General features: G+C 41.4%; 1 protein-coding gene across 2 annotated transcripts in view; it reads right to left on the bottom strand.

Annotated features, from left to right (window-relative positions):
* LOC121539451 (syntaxin-binding protein 6-like) overlaps window positions 1-2,617 on the bottom strand; it is a 111,478-nt gene extending 108,861 nt beyond the window's left edge. Inside the window, exon 1 of one of the 2 annotated variants that reach the window (XM_041847956.2) lies at window positions 2,351-2,617. The gene's annotated coding sequence lies outside the window, so the exon portion shown is untranslated. The remainder of the gene's footprint in view (window positions 1-2,350) is intronic. The other variant, XM_041847958.2, reaches the window with a different exon arrangement.
* Between the last annotated feature and the right edge of the window lie 11,242 nt (window positions 2,618-13,859).

Below are 13,859 nucleotides of genomic sequence, written 5' to 3'. Positions count from 1 at the left end.
CTGTAAAACAAACAAAGATCCAAACTAGCTGAGGTATGACAAATTGGAAACCTGTTATTTAAGTTTCACTTAACATTACTCTAGCTGTGTTGGTTTTGTGATGATGTCATTTCATGTGTACATCCTCCTGCCAAGTGGTGGGATGAGACAGTCTGTTCCCATGTTGAAGCTTCATCAAAAACTAGCAAGGATTGTTTTTGTTCCACTCTCCATTATATGAGCCATTGAAGACAGGAAACTGGCCTCGTTAGGTCGGCTATCCTCTCATTGCACAAAAAAGGAGTGTCTCCACTTTCCCTTCCAGCAAGCATGGCAGTGGACACCATGTGTAATAGGTTAGATAGTCTAATCATTTCCAATAGCCTCTCTTTCCTGGTGTACTCTAGTAGCCTAAATGTTGCAATGAACTACTTCATGGGAGTGTGTTCTGCATTTGGAGTTAATTGGTTTGGTCAACAGCTAGGAGATAAGGAGTAGTATTAATGAGAGCAAGAGATTAGGTGAATGAGGTTGAAGCAGCAGCCCTGCATGGCCTCAACCTATCAGAGACTTGGCAATATAGAGATAGGCATGTGGTAATTGCTAATTGCAGATAAATCCTACATGTATTGCATTTTCCAAATTGCTTTTTCTGAAGTGCTGTGTTTTGAAGCACTTGTGGAAACATATCATTTTGCAGGGCTATTGGCCCTACTACAAAACCATATCAAAGGAATTTGATTGGTTATTAGTTCATGCAGATGTGCATGTTGCTGTAACCTTACCAACCCACACTATTACTCTGTCATAACTTAGTGGCTAGCATATTGGACTTTGAGTGATATCAAAAACCGCTCCATTTTATATAATTGCAAAGCAATTAGGCTAGCCCCAAATTATTATGTAACAAGTCTAACAACATGTTCGTTTTGTTACTAGGGTAATAACAGTTGCCTTCAGGGTTACTCAACTGGAATTGTATTTTGTTTTTATTTTGTATTTTACCTTTATTTAACAAGGCAAGTCAGTTAAGAACAAATTCTTATTTACAATGACGGCCTACACCGGCCAAACCCGGACGTTGCTGGGCCAATTGTGCGCCGCCCTATGGGACTCCCAATAACGGCCGGTTGTGATACAGCCTGGAATCGAACCAGGGGGTCTGTAGTGACACCTCAAGCACTGAGATGCAGTGCCTTAGACCGCTGCGCCACTCGGGAACTTCTTCTGTGTGCGATTTTAAAATAATCGGTTCAAGGACATACATCTGGTGTAATATAATTAATTATTGGCATGATTGTCTATGAAATGTGTATTTATTTACACAAATTGACCACGAAGATTGCCATTTTCCCATTCCCTTTAATGGGGGATCCGGTTTTCTGTAAAGAATGCCTACAGTACTGTGGTCGGCCTTGAACTTCGTGCCTTCAATGAGAGCGGTCAGTCGTTCTCCCCTGAGCCTGACTGATATTTTATATTAAGTTCAACCCACAGTTAATGTCTTAATATACAGATGAGCACATAATAATGTGCTTCAGGTTATGAAAATATAGCTCTTGCAATAAAGCATCCTTATATGAAACTAGCAGGATGCACCTGCGTGATAATTATTTGCAGGTAAATAAACAATGAGTGAAAAATGATTAAATTAGATATTGTCCCTTCGTACAATACAGGTGTACGCAGCTATAGAATACCTGCATTATAAGGAGCATAACTGAAATATGTGCCATTCTATGAAGCTTGTGACAAAAGCCTCCCTGAAAACAGATCGGAGGCTATTTGGAGTTTGAACAATGTATTTTAGCTAGTGTTCAAAACACCATAGTCTCAGTTTGAAAATGATGAGCATGGGAAAAATAGGCTTCAAAATTGGAGGCGTGGTTGCTGCGTATTGTGAGTGGCATGCCTTTGAAAGCCATATTTTGCAATAGTCTAATGTTCTGTACAATTTGAACAGACGTAAACGTAAACAGTGTAGTACTGAAATTAACTTGGGTCTCAGACTTCAGCCCATGCATTTTACAAGATGCAAGTCTTCAAATCCTGAATAATCGATTGAATGAATGCTTTGACGTGTGCAATAGTTCATAAACTAATTTGTAGCCTTTAACAGTAGCAAGTTCTAGGAGATATTTAGCTGAATCTTGCAACAGGCACCGCCGAGATAGAGTGACGCGCAGCCTACAGAAAATGTTGACGCAAACACAGGACTCTGCGCTCTAATAGCAATAGTTGGACGAAAGTCCAATAAAAACGTAGATAACTAACTCATCCCACCATTTGATCTTGATATAATGTGTATATACAATTTTCATCCTATGAAAAAACGAGAGTAAACAGGACAGTAAATATAACAGTAACTTACCACTTCTTGTTTGGCGACTGTTCCACGTGTGGTTCAAGCCTCAAAGGTTATCACAGTGAGTCCATTAACTTTCACTTGCACAGTCGTTCCTGTTATCTAATCAAATTAAAAGGTAGCATGTCGTTTTTGACATGGAAATAGTCTAATTTCGTTCAACAGTCGTATTTCAAAGAAAGACAGAGCGCCTCAATCTCTCGCTGAGCTAGACTTCTCGCGCGCTACAACTGCTGTCTCGATGGAAAAGCAGTAGCAGGTTCTCACAGCAAGTTTTCCAAACCGCCAGTCACGTGCAGTAGGCGCTAAACTAATGCAATCTGGATTCTATTTGACTCTCAAAAACACTCCTCCAAAATAACAAGTATGTTTGCCATGATAGGGATTTATAGTTGTTTTCCTTCGAATGAGAAGGATTTATAGTTGTTGTCCTTCTACATTTCCTTACTTTGCTTGATATCAAATCTGAAATATTGGCCATGAATATGCCTATGCATCCATGATAATGCATCCAATCTCTCTTTTGGTAGGCCAACCAAAGTTGTTTTTCAAATGTTGGCTATAAACTTTCATGAAGACAGTATTTGCAACACTTCATTTAAGTGCCTGGAATTATTGATTGTAAACGTACAGTATGTATATTTCCTTGATTAACTGCACAGAGTTCTGCACTAATTGACTGGTAGCCTAGTGGGCTAAATAAATGTTGTCAATGTGCACACCACATGCCCACATGCCCGCTCTCCCCAAATGCCAGCTGTTGCCACCCTGCCTGCCAGTGTGTTCATTCACATAGCCATGCCAACAGTGTGCTGTTCCATAACAATTCCAAAAGAGTGTGCTCAGATTAAGAAATCAAACCCCCCCCCGACCATCATTTTCTGTAAACAACTCCATGCAGTTCAATGCGTGGTAAATTTACTGTTGAAGAAAAAAAACCTTTATCATAAACCCATAATAACATTTGCGATGTGGTATAGGCAACAGTTGAGCAGAGGCGTTTTAAGGATTTCCACCCATGGGAAATTTTTTGGGGCAGGGTCCGAAAAGAAATCTGCCTTTTAAAAATGCATTTCATGCAATTCTGCTTAATTTACATGATGGAAGACATTAGCTGAATCCTTTTTAATACCACACAAATGACCGAAATGAGTGGCTACACTGATACTGACAAACTGAGATCAAGCAGGTCTTGAATTCAAACCAACAATAGCCCAGGCCAATGAAGCGACACACATATTGTACAATATTAGGAGGAAATATATATATCTATTATAGGCTACAGTCAGCTACTAATGATGAAGATGAAGCCATAGGCTACTCACGGTGATGGCCGATGTGCTTGTTGTGGCAATAGCTTATCTCAAGATGAGCTACTTTGAAAAACAGTGCTGCTGTTCGCAATAATTTTCAAGTTGTTGAGATTTTTTCTTATTCTATTGGTTCTACAGACAGATTAGTCTTCTCTTCTCAGCAGTAGGCATTTGCTTTCCAAACTGAACTTTTTTCCCAGGATTGTATTTTGAAATCTGCAAAAAGCAAACCTACAGCAGCAACCAACCATAGAAATATAATCCATAGACGGCAGTTCCCATTCAAATCAGGACTGGCAGCCATTGCTAGTTTACCCATGAGTTTAACAGTCAAATTGCCAGGGTAAGAGATTCCAAAATCCTTCTATGGATTATATGTCTATGGCCACAATGCAACAAGCTGTATGTTTTGTGCTCATGCTGTAGGCATACCGTTAACTGACAAGATAAAGGAAACACTTGAGTAAATGAGGGATACAAAGTATATGTTATGGTGTGAGGTGCATTTTCCTGACATGGATTAGGTCCATTTGTAGAATCTATGCCAAGGCGCATTGAAGCTGTTCTGACAGCTGGTGTTGGCCTAACACCATTTTAAGACACGTTATATTGGTGTTTCCTTTATTTTGGCAGTTACCTTTATGTGCTCCTGCTAAAACTTAATCCACAGCTCATAATAATGTCCTGAACGGAGCAAATGGAAACCATGTGTTTGATGTATTTGACACCATTCCATTTGTTCTGCTCCAGTCATTACCACCAGCCCCTTCTCCCCAATTAAGGTGCCACCAACCTCCTGTGATCCACAGTAATCTTTTTTTTAGAAACTATTGATCCTCTGTGGGTAAATTATCATCGCTGGTGTATTTTGAACATTGAAAACATTCCTGTAGTTGGCAAAAAAATGTATGGTATTTGTATATGTATTTTTTGGGGGCCCTGAATTACACAATTGACCAGTCACATTTATTTGTTATGCAGTTTTTATTTATATTTTTTATGAATCAGTTACCCAATCAAAGCAGGGCCCCCCACTTACCCATGTGGGCCCCCTACCTCCTCTCCTCCCCCATCTGACAATTAGCAGAGCAGCAGCAGGCAGCAGCAGGCTATCCACACTCATTGAGAGCGGGCTCCTGATTTCTCCTGGAAAACATCCCCACAGCATGATGCTGCCACCACGCTTCACCGTAGGGATGGTGCCAGGTTTCCTCCAGACAAGACGCTTGGCATTCAGGCCAAAGAGTTCAATCTTGGTTTCATCAGACCAGATAATTTTGTTTCTCATGGTCTGAGATTCTTTAGGTGCCTTTGACAAACTCCAAGCGGGCTGTCATGTGCCTTTTACTGAGGAGTGGCTTCTGTCTGGTCACTACCATAAAGGCCTGATTGGTGGAGTGCTGCAGAGATGGTTGTCCTTCTGGAAGGTTCTCCCATCTCAGTAGAGGAACTCTGGAGCTCTGTCAGAGTGACCATCAGGTTCTTGGTCACCTCCCTGACAAAGGCCCTTCTCCCACGATTGCTCAGTTTGGCCGGGCGGCCAGCTCTAGGAAGAGTCTTGGTGGTTCCAAACTTCTTCCATTTAAGACTGATGGAGATCACTGTGTTCTTGAGGACCTTCAATGCTGCAGAAATGTGTTGGTACCCTTCCCCAGATCTGTGCCTCGACACAATCCTGTCTCGGAGTTCTACGGACAATTCCTTCGACCTCATGGTTTGGTTTTTGCTCTGACATGCACTGTCAACTGTGGGACCTTATATAGACAGGTGTGTGCCATTCCAAATCATGTCCAATCAATTGAATTTACCATAGGTAGACTTCAATCAAGTTGTAGAAACATCACAAGGATAATCAATGGAAACAGGATGCACCTGAGCTCAATTTCAAGTCTCATAGCATAGGGTCTGAATACTTATGTAAATAAGGTATTTCTGTTTTTATTTGTAATACATTTGCAAACATTTCTAAAAACCTGCTTTAGCTTTGTCATTAATGGGTGTTGTGTGTAGATTGCTGAGGATTTTTATTTATTTAATCCATTTTAGAATAAGGCTGTAACGTAACAAAATGTGGAAAAAGTAAAGGGGTCTGAATACTTTCCGAAGGCACTGTATATATATATATATATACAGTTGAAGTCGGAAGTTTACATACACCTTAGCCAAATACATTTAAACTCAGTTTTTCACAAATCCTGACATTTTAATCCTAGTAAAAATTCCCTGTTTAGGTCAGTTAGGATCACCACTTTATTTTAAGAATGTGAAATGTCAGAATAATAGTAGAGAGAATTATTTATTTAAGCTTTTATTTCTTTCATCACATTCCCAGTGGGTCAGAAGTTTACATACACTCAATTAGTATTTGGTAGCATTGCCTTTACATTGTTTAACTTGGGTCAAACGTTTTGGGTAACCTTCCACAAGATTACCACAATAAGTTGGGTGAATTTTGGACCATTCCTCCTGACAGAGCTGGTGTAACTGAATCAGGTTTGTAGGCCTCCTTGCTATTACACGCTTTTCCACTTTGCCACAACTTTGGAAGTATGCTTGGGGTCATTGTCCATTTGGAAGACCCATTTGCAAGCAAGCTTTAACTTCCTGACTGATGTCTTGAGATGTTGCTTCAATATATCCACATCATTTTCCTTCCTCATGATGCCATCTATTTTGTGAAGTGCATCAGTCCCTCCTGCAGCAAAGCACCCCCACAGCATGATGCTGCCACCCCCGTGCTTGGATGACTCACCTGTATTAACTGCACCTGTTTGAACTCGTTACCTGTATAAAAGACACCTGTCCACACACTCAATCAAACAGTCTCCAACCTCTTCACAATGGCCAAGACCAGAGAGCTGTGTAAGGACATCAGGGATAAAATTGTAGACCTGCACAAGGCTGGGATGGGCTACAGGACAATAGGCAAGCAGCTTGGTGAGAAGGCAACAACTGTTGGTGCAATTATTAGAAAATGGAAGAAGTTCAAGATGACGGTCAATCACCCTCGGTCTGGGGCTCCATGCACGATCTCACCCCGTGGGGCATCAATGATCATGAGGAAGGTGAGGGATCAGCCCAGAACTACACGGCAGGACCTGGTCAATGACCTGAAGAGAGCTGGGACCACAGTCTCAAAGAAAACCATTAGTAACACACTACGTCGTCATGGATTAAAATCCTGCAGCGCACGCAAGGTCCCCCTGCTCAAGCCAGCGCATGTCCAGGCCCGTCTGAAGTTTGCCAATGACCATCTGGATGATCCAGAGGAGGAATGGGAGAAGGTCATGTGGTCTGATGAGACAAAAATTGAGCTTTTTGGTCTAAACTCCACTCGCCGTGTTTGGAGGAAGAAGAAGGATGAGTACAACACCAAGAACACCATCCCAACCGTGAAGCATGGAGGTGGAAACATCATTCTTTGGGGATGCTTTTCTGCAAAGGGGACAGGACGACTGCACCGTATTGAGGGGAGCATGGATGGGGCCATGTATCGCGAGATCTTGGCCAACAACCTCCTTCCCTCAGTAAGAGCATTGAAGATGGGTCGTGGCTGGGTCATCCAGCATGACAACGACCTGAAACACACAGCCAGGGCAACTAAGGAGTGGCTCCGTAAGAAGCATCTCAAGGTCCTGGAGTGGCCTAGCCAGTCTCCAGACCTGAACCCAACAGAAAATCTTTGGAGAGAGCTGAAAGTCCGTATTGCCCAGCGACAGCCCCGAAACCTGAAGGATCTGGAGAAGGTCTGTATGGAGTGGGCCAAAATCCCTGCTGCAGTGTGTGCAAACCTGGTCAAGACCTACAGGAAACGTATGATCTCTGTAATTGCAAACAAAGGTTTCTGTACCAAATATTAAGTTCTGCTTTTCTGATGTATCAAATACTTATGTCATGCAATAAAATGCAAATTAATTACTTAAAAATCATACAATGTGATTTTCTGGATTTTTGTTTTAGATTCCGTCTCTCACAGCTGAAGTGTACTCTACATGCTTTGTAAGTAGGAAAACCTGCAAAATCGGCAGTGTATCAAATACTTGTTCTCCCCACTAAATATATATATATATATATATATATATATATATATATATATATATACACTACATATATAATCTATACTGTATATTTAATATATACTGTATTTATTTCCATATTTATTTATTTTGAGACTTTTTTGAATATTTGTTTTTGCTGTGCTGCGGCCTCTTGGGCCCCCAACGGGCCTGTGCCTAGGGGCTTCAGCCCCGGTAAGCCCCTGCATTAATCAGGCCCTGAGTGTGCTGTGTGTGTGTTTGTGTGTGTCCAGTTTTCTGACTCAGTGAGTCATCCAGATTCTTTAGAGACCTCTAACTCTTGTCCTGGCAGAGTTTTTCTTTTGTACACCAAAGAGAGGGAAAACAGGCTTAATATGTGTCCCAGTAGTTTTAAAAAGGTTATCCTCCTTTTCTCCTTTCATGACTGGTCACAAGGAAAATAAACTACCAAAGGAAAGCATTGAAGGCTATTGGGACATTATTGGGACACTTGGATGTGGCTGTGACAATGGTGATCCATGATTTTTGAAGTGTATGAAGAGCTGAGAGATTATAAATCCTCTCGCTATCTATCACCTATTTCCTTGTTGCAGAGAGTACTGCCCCAGCCATTGCTTTCCTGCTTTTCAGCAAGCACTACACTTTCTGTAGTCACGTTGACATGATCATTACATCAACCACTGGCATGAATCCACCATTCATTTAGGGGTAAGGTCAGTTTAATTGCTCCATGAATATGAGTCAATTGGAGATCAGTATAACATTTCCTAAACACAAGCACTGATAGTCCTAGATATATAGTAGATTATGTTGGAAGTCATAGAACTGAACTAAGGCAGGTGAAGATCAATATGATTGCTTATTCAGAACAGCCTTATCAGATAAATCTGTAGTAGGATTATGTTAAACTAGAAACCACAGAGAAGCAAAGTGCAAATTTGGTCTAATACACTGACCCAAAAGAAATAACAGACTTTAAATGAAATATTGCATGGCATACTACAGCAAAATAATCAAATAAGAATACTTCATGTTTTTCTGGCCTTCAAAGCTTCCTTTGGACCAATTTCCAATAGTTTGTGTAGTTTTGGGTTGTGTTTTCAATATTTAGAACCGTTACATTTGACATTTTAGTCATTTAGCAGACGCTCTTATCCAGAGCGACTTAGAGTTAGTGAGTGCATACATTTTCATATGTAACCATGCAATCATCTGGTTGAACATGTGGAGAGCGTTCACTGAATGAATTTACATTTTGACCATTGTAATTCTTGGGACTCTTCTGAGACACGCTTTATTTCCGTACCTCTGCAATGTGATATACTGTGACTTTATTATTGCTAGTACATTTGAATCTGTATGTTGTATGGTAGCAGTTTGCTGCTCTAACCCTGAGCCAACTGGGACAGGACAAGGTGGAGGCAGGGATATTATTTAGTAGAGTTGCTGTCTCTATGGTACCCCACTCTGACAAACAGACTCAAACTAATGAGTCATATTTCCTCTTCAGTAGTTCCATGTGGTACATGTGTATGTGTGAGTGTGTGTGTATGCGTGCGTGTATGTGTGAGAGAGAAACAGAGAGGGAGAGGGAGAGAGAGAGAATCCAGGGGGTTAGAGAGGGGCATCAGGTATTTCCTGCCGGCTAGTCTGGGAATTTGGGCAGCTGTGTGTCTCTGAGGAGAGACTGGGAATTTGGGAAGCGGAGACGATGAAAGAAACAAAACACTCAGCATGAAACTGAGTCAAGGTGTCACGACTTCCGCCGAGGCTGCCTTCCCTCCTTGTTCGGGCAGGTTTCGGCGTTCGTCGTCACCGGCTTACTAGCTACTGCCGATCCCATTCTCATCACTCCACTTGTCATGTCTTGTCTTGTCAATCACACACACCTGGTGCTCATTCCCCTAATTAGTATGTGTATAAGTGTTCCCTCTGTTCCCCTTGTCTTTATGAGTGATTGTTTCATTGTGAGAGCGAGTATCTCGGTTGATCTACTCTTCCATTTGTTATTGCCAAGGTGGAATATTTCCCTTGTGATAGTTTCGTTTTGACGCTTGCTGCGTTTTATTCATGTTAATGGAATAAACTCTGGACTTTGGCGTTTTACCTCCTGCGCCTGACTCCTTCATTCACACCTCATCACACAAGGCTACAAAGGCTCAACTCACCACTCAAACTGCAGGAGAGGATTGCTCAAAAAGTGGAAAAACCGAGAGTAGTTATTGCTCAAATCTGTAAGATCTTGTAAATAGGTGTTTTGGACACCACACCCACACCACAGAGACCAAACAGATGCCACATCTTCAGTTGGGCAGAAGAGGCTATGTGGATGTGTCAGATGGGAGGAAAACTTGTTTTATGGTTGTTATCTACCTATGTACAGTTGAAGTTAATACTAAATTGTAATTATTTTGCACTATGGCCTATTTATTGCCTTACCTCCATAACTTACTACATTTGCACACACTGTATATAGATTTTATATTTTTCTATTGTGTTATTGACTGTACATTTTTGTTTATTCCATATGTAACTCTGTGTTGTTTTTATCGCACTGCTTTGCTTTATCTTGGCCAGGTCGCAGTTGTAAATGAGAACTTGTTCTCAACTGGCCTACCTGGTTAAATAAAGGTGAAATAAAAAAATAAAATAAAAAGTCAGTTTACATACGCCTTAGCCAACCACAATTCCTGTCATTTAATCCTAGTAAAAATTCCCTGTCTTAGGTCAGTTAGGATCAGCACTTTATTTTAAGAATGTGAAATGTCAGAATAATAGTAGAGAGAATGATTTATTTCAGCTTTTATTTCTTTCATCACATTCCCAGTGGGTCAGAAGTTTACATACACTCAATTAGCATTTGATAGCATTGCCTTTAAATTGTTTAACTTGGGTCAAACGTTTTGGGTAGCCTTCCACAAGCTTCCCACAATAAGTTGGGTGAATATTGACCCATTACTCCTGACAAAGCTGGTGTAACTGAGTCAGGTTTGTAGGCCTCCTTGCTCGCACACGCTTTTTCAGTTCTGCCCACAAATGTTCTATAGGATTGAGGTCAGGGCTTTGTGATGGCCACTCCAATACCTTGACTTTGTTGTCCTTAAGCCATTTTGCCACAACTTTGGAAGTATGCTTGGGGTCATTGTCCATTTGGAAGACCCATTTGCGACCAAGCTTTAACTTCCTGACTGATGTCTTGAGATGTTGCTTCAATATATCCACATTATTTCCCTTCCTCATGATGCCATCTATTTTGTGAAGTGCACCAGTCCCTCCTGCAGCAAAGCACCCCCACAGCATGATGCTGCCACCCCCGTGCTTCACGGTTGGGATGGTGTTCTTCGGCTTGCAAGCCACCCCCTTTTTCCTCCAAACATAACGATGGTCATTATGGCCAAACAGTTCTATTTTTGTTTCATCAGACCAGAGGACATTTCTCCAAAAAGTATGATCTTTGTCCCCATGTGAAGTTGCAAACCGTAGTCTGGCTTTCTTATGGCGGTTTTGGAGCAGTGGCTTCTTCCTTGCTGAACGGCCTTTCGGGTTATGTCGATGTAGGACTCGTTTTACTGTGGATATAGATACTTTTGCACCTATTTCCTCCAGCATCTTCACAAGGTCCTTTGCTGTTGTTCTGGGATTGATTTGCACTTTTCGCACCAAAGTACGTTCATCTCTAGGAGACAGAACACGTCTCCTTCCTGAGCGGTTTGACGGCAGAGTGGTCCCATGGTGTTTATACTTGCGTACTATTGTTTGTACAGATGAACGTGGTACCTTCAGGCATTTGGAAATTGCTCCCAAGAATGAACCAGACTTGTGGAGGTCTACCATTTTTATTCTGAGGTCTTGGCTGATTTCTTTTGATTTTCCCATGATGTTAAGCAAAGAGGCACTGAGTTTGAAGGTAGGCCTTGAAATACATCCACAGGTACACCTCCAATTGATTCAAATTATGTCAATTAGCCTATCAGAAGTGGCACAGTGGTCTAAGGCACTGCATCGCAGTGCTAGCTGTGCCACTAGAGATCCTGGTTCGAATCCAGGCTCTGTCGTAGCCGGCCGCGACCGGGAGACCCATGGGGCGGCGCGCAATTGGCCCAGCGTCGTCTAGGGTAGGGGAGGGAATGGCCGGCAGGGATATAGCTCAGTTGATAGAGCATGGCGTTTGCAACGCCAGGGTTTGATTCCCACAGGGGGTATGAAAAAAATTAATAATGTATGCACTAACTGTAAGTCGCTCTGGATAAGAGCGTCTGCTAAATGACTAAAATGTAAATGTAAAGCCATGACATCATTTTCTGGAATTTTCCAAGCTGTTTAAAGGTGCAGTCAAACTTCTGACCCACTGGAATTGTGATACAGTGACTTATAAGTGAAATAATCTGTCTGTAAACAATTGTTGGAAAAATTACTTGTGTCATTCACAAAGTAGATGTCCTAATCGACTTGCCAAAACTATAGTTTGGCAGCAAGAAATTTGTGGAGTGGTTGAAAAACGAGTTTTAATGACTCCAAGTGTATGTAAACTTCCGACTTCAACTGTATCTACACTGTATCCATCTATCTAATATCAGTTGTGTAAAGTAACGAAGTAGAAATACTTCATTACTGTACTTAAGTAGTTCTTTAGGGTATCTGTACTTTACTATTTATATTTCTGTCGACTTTTACTTTTACTTCACTACATAATATATATTTTTTAAGTATACTTTTACTCCAATACATTTCCCCTGACACAAAATCAAATCAATCTGAAGCTGGAAGAAAAAAACACTTGCAAAACAGTCATTCACTCAGCAGCACTTTGCCCAAGCATGTTTAAATCGCACAATCATGTCCGACATCGCTCTACCACCACCTCCTGATGAGGACGAACACCCTTGGCTGTATCTAAAATAAATGTTGAAGGATTTATCCTACCTGATGAAATGTCTGTTATGTTTACATTAGCTAGCCAACATTTGCTAATGCAACAAGCAGTGTTAGTTGATGCTAGCTAATCCTATATTAAGTAGTTCACTAGCTAGTAGCTACCTACTTTAGCTGGCTACAATGTGCCCAGATTCAGAAGCTTTGTTAACTAACGCAATCTAAGTAAACTGACGTGAGCTAACTACCTAGCTTGTAAACAAGTAGTTTGCCGAATCTGGGCACATTTTAGTCAGCTAACATTAGTCTAGCCAAATACCTTTTCTCTAAACACCTGGTCAAGCTAGTTAGCTAACTAATGTTAGCTTTCAAATTTTATTAGCCATTTTATTTATTGTGTTAGTTGACAAAGTTGTTCTTACCTAGCTAATTACTGTAGACTTAAGGTATTGACGTAACCTACTAGCTAGATAAATTAACATCGTTTTTTCTCATTGTAATATTAAATGGTGGTCACAAACTCTCACTTAACTAATGTTGTTTATAGCTTTTAAAATTAGGATCCTATACCTTAAGTATTTGGTGATGGTAGTTATCTAGCTAAGTAACTGTCTTTCTCTTTTCCTTTTCTCATTATTTCAGAGAAAGCATGTACACAATCGTAAGAAGTATGGAGAACTGACAGCAAACACACTGAAGAGAAAACATGCCCCTGAGTCTCCCTCCACCATCAAGCAGAGCACATTACTGAAGAGTGTCTCAAAAATCCATTGACGAAGCTGTGGTGAAGTATGTGGTCCATGGGCTTCAACCATTCGCTGTGTAGAACAAGAACTGTTCAGAGAGTTTGTCCAGGATCTGCAGCCTAACTCAAAGATCTTATCAAGGCCCACACTGTGCTCCAGGATTGATGAAGCCTCCATGGAAATGAAGAAGAAGGTGACTGAGGCCATGAGAGGAGTTGACCACATCGCCACCACCACCGACTGCTGGTCTGCAAGAAGACAGAACTTCATTGGTGTTACAGTCCATTGGATAGACCCTGACAGTCTCAACAGATGCTCTGCAGCCCTGGCCTGTAAACGGTTGAGAGGTTCGCACACCTTTGATATGTTGGCAGGCGTCAACATTTGCCAAGCACTTTGGATCAAATGCGGAAGATCCACACTTGCAGCCGAAGCGGTTGAAGATGCTTGCGACCCTCCAGCTGCTGCGCCCAAACTCCTGGTTCATGGCTGTAGAAAGACTCCTGAGGATTGTCAAAGACAAAGGAGAGGCGGCCATCAGAGTTCT

This window comes from Coregonus clupeaformis, chromosome 25, assembly GCF_020615455.1.
Source record: "Coregonus clupeaformis isolate EN_2021a chromosome 25, ASM2061545v1, whole genome shotgun sequence".
Lineage (NCBI taxonomy): Eukaryota > Metazoa > Chordata > Actinopteri > Salmoniformes > Salmonidae > Coregonus > Coregonus clupeaformis.
Note: the sequence above shows the minus strand (reverse complement) of the source record. Positions and strands in the feature narration are given on the sequence as shown.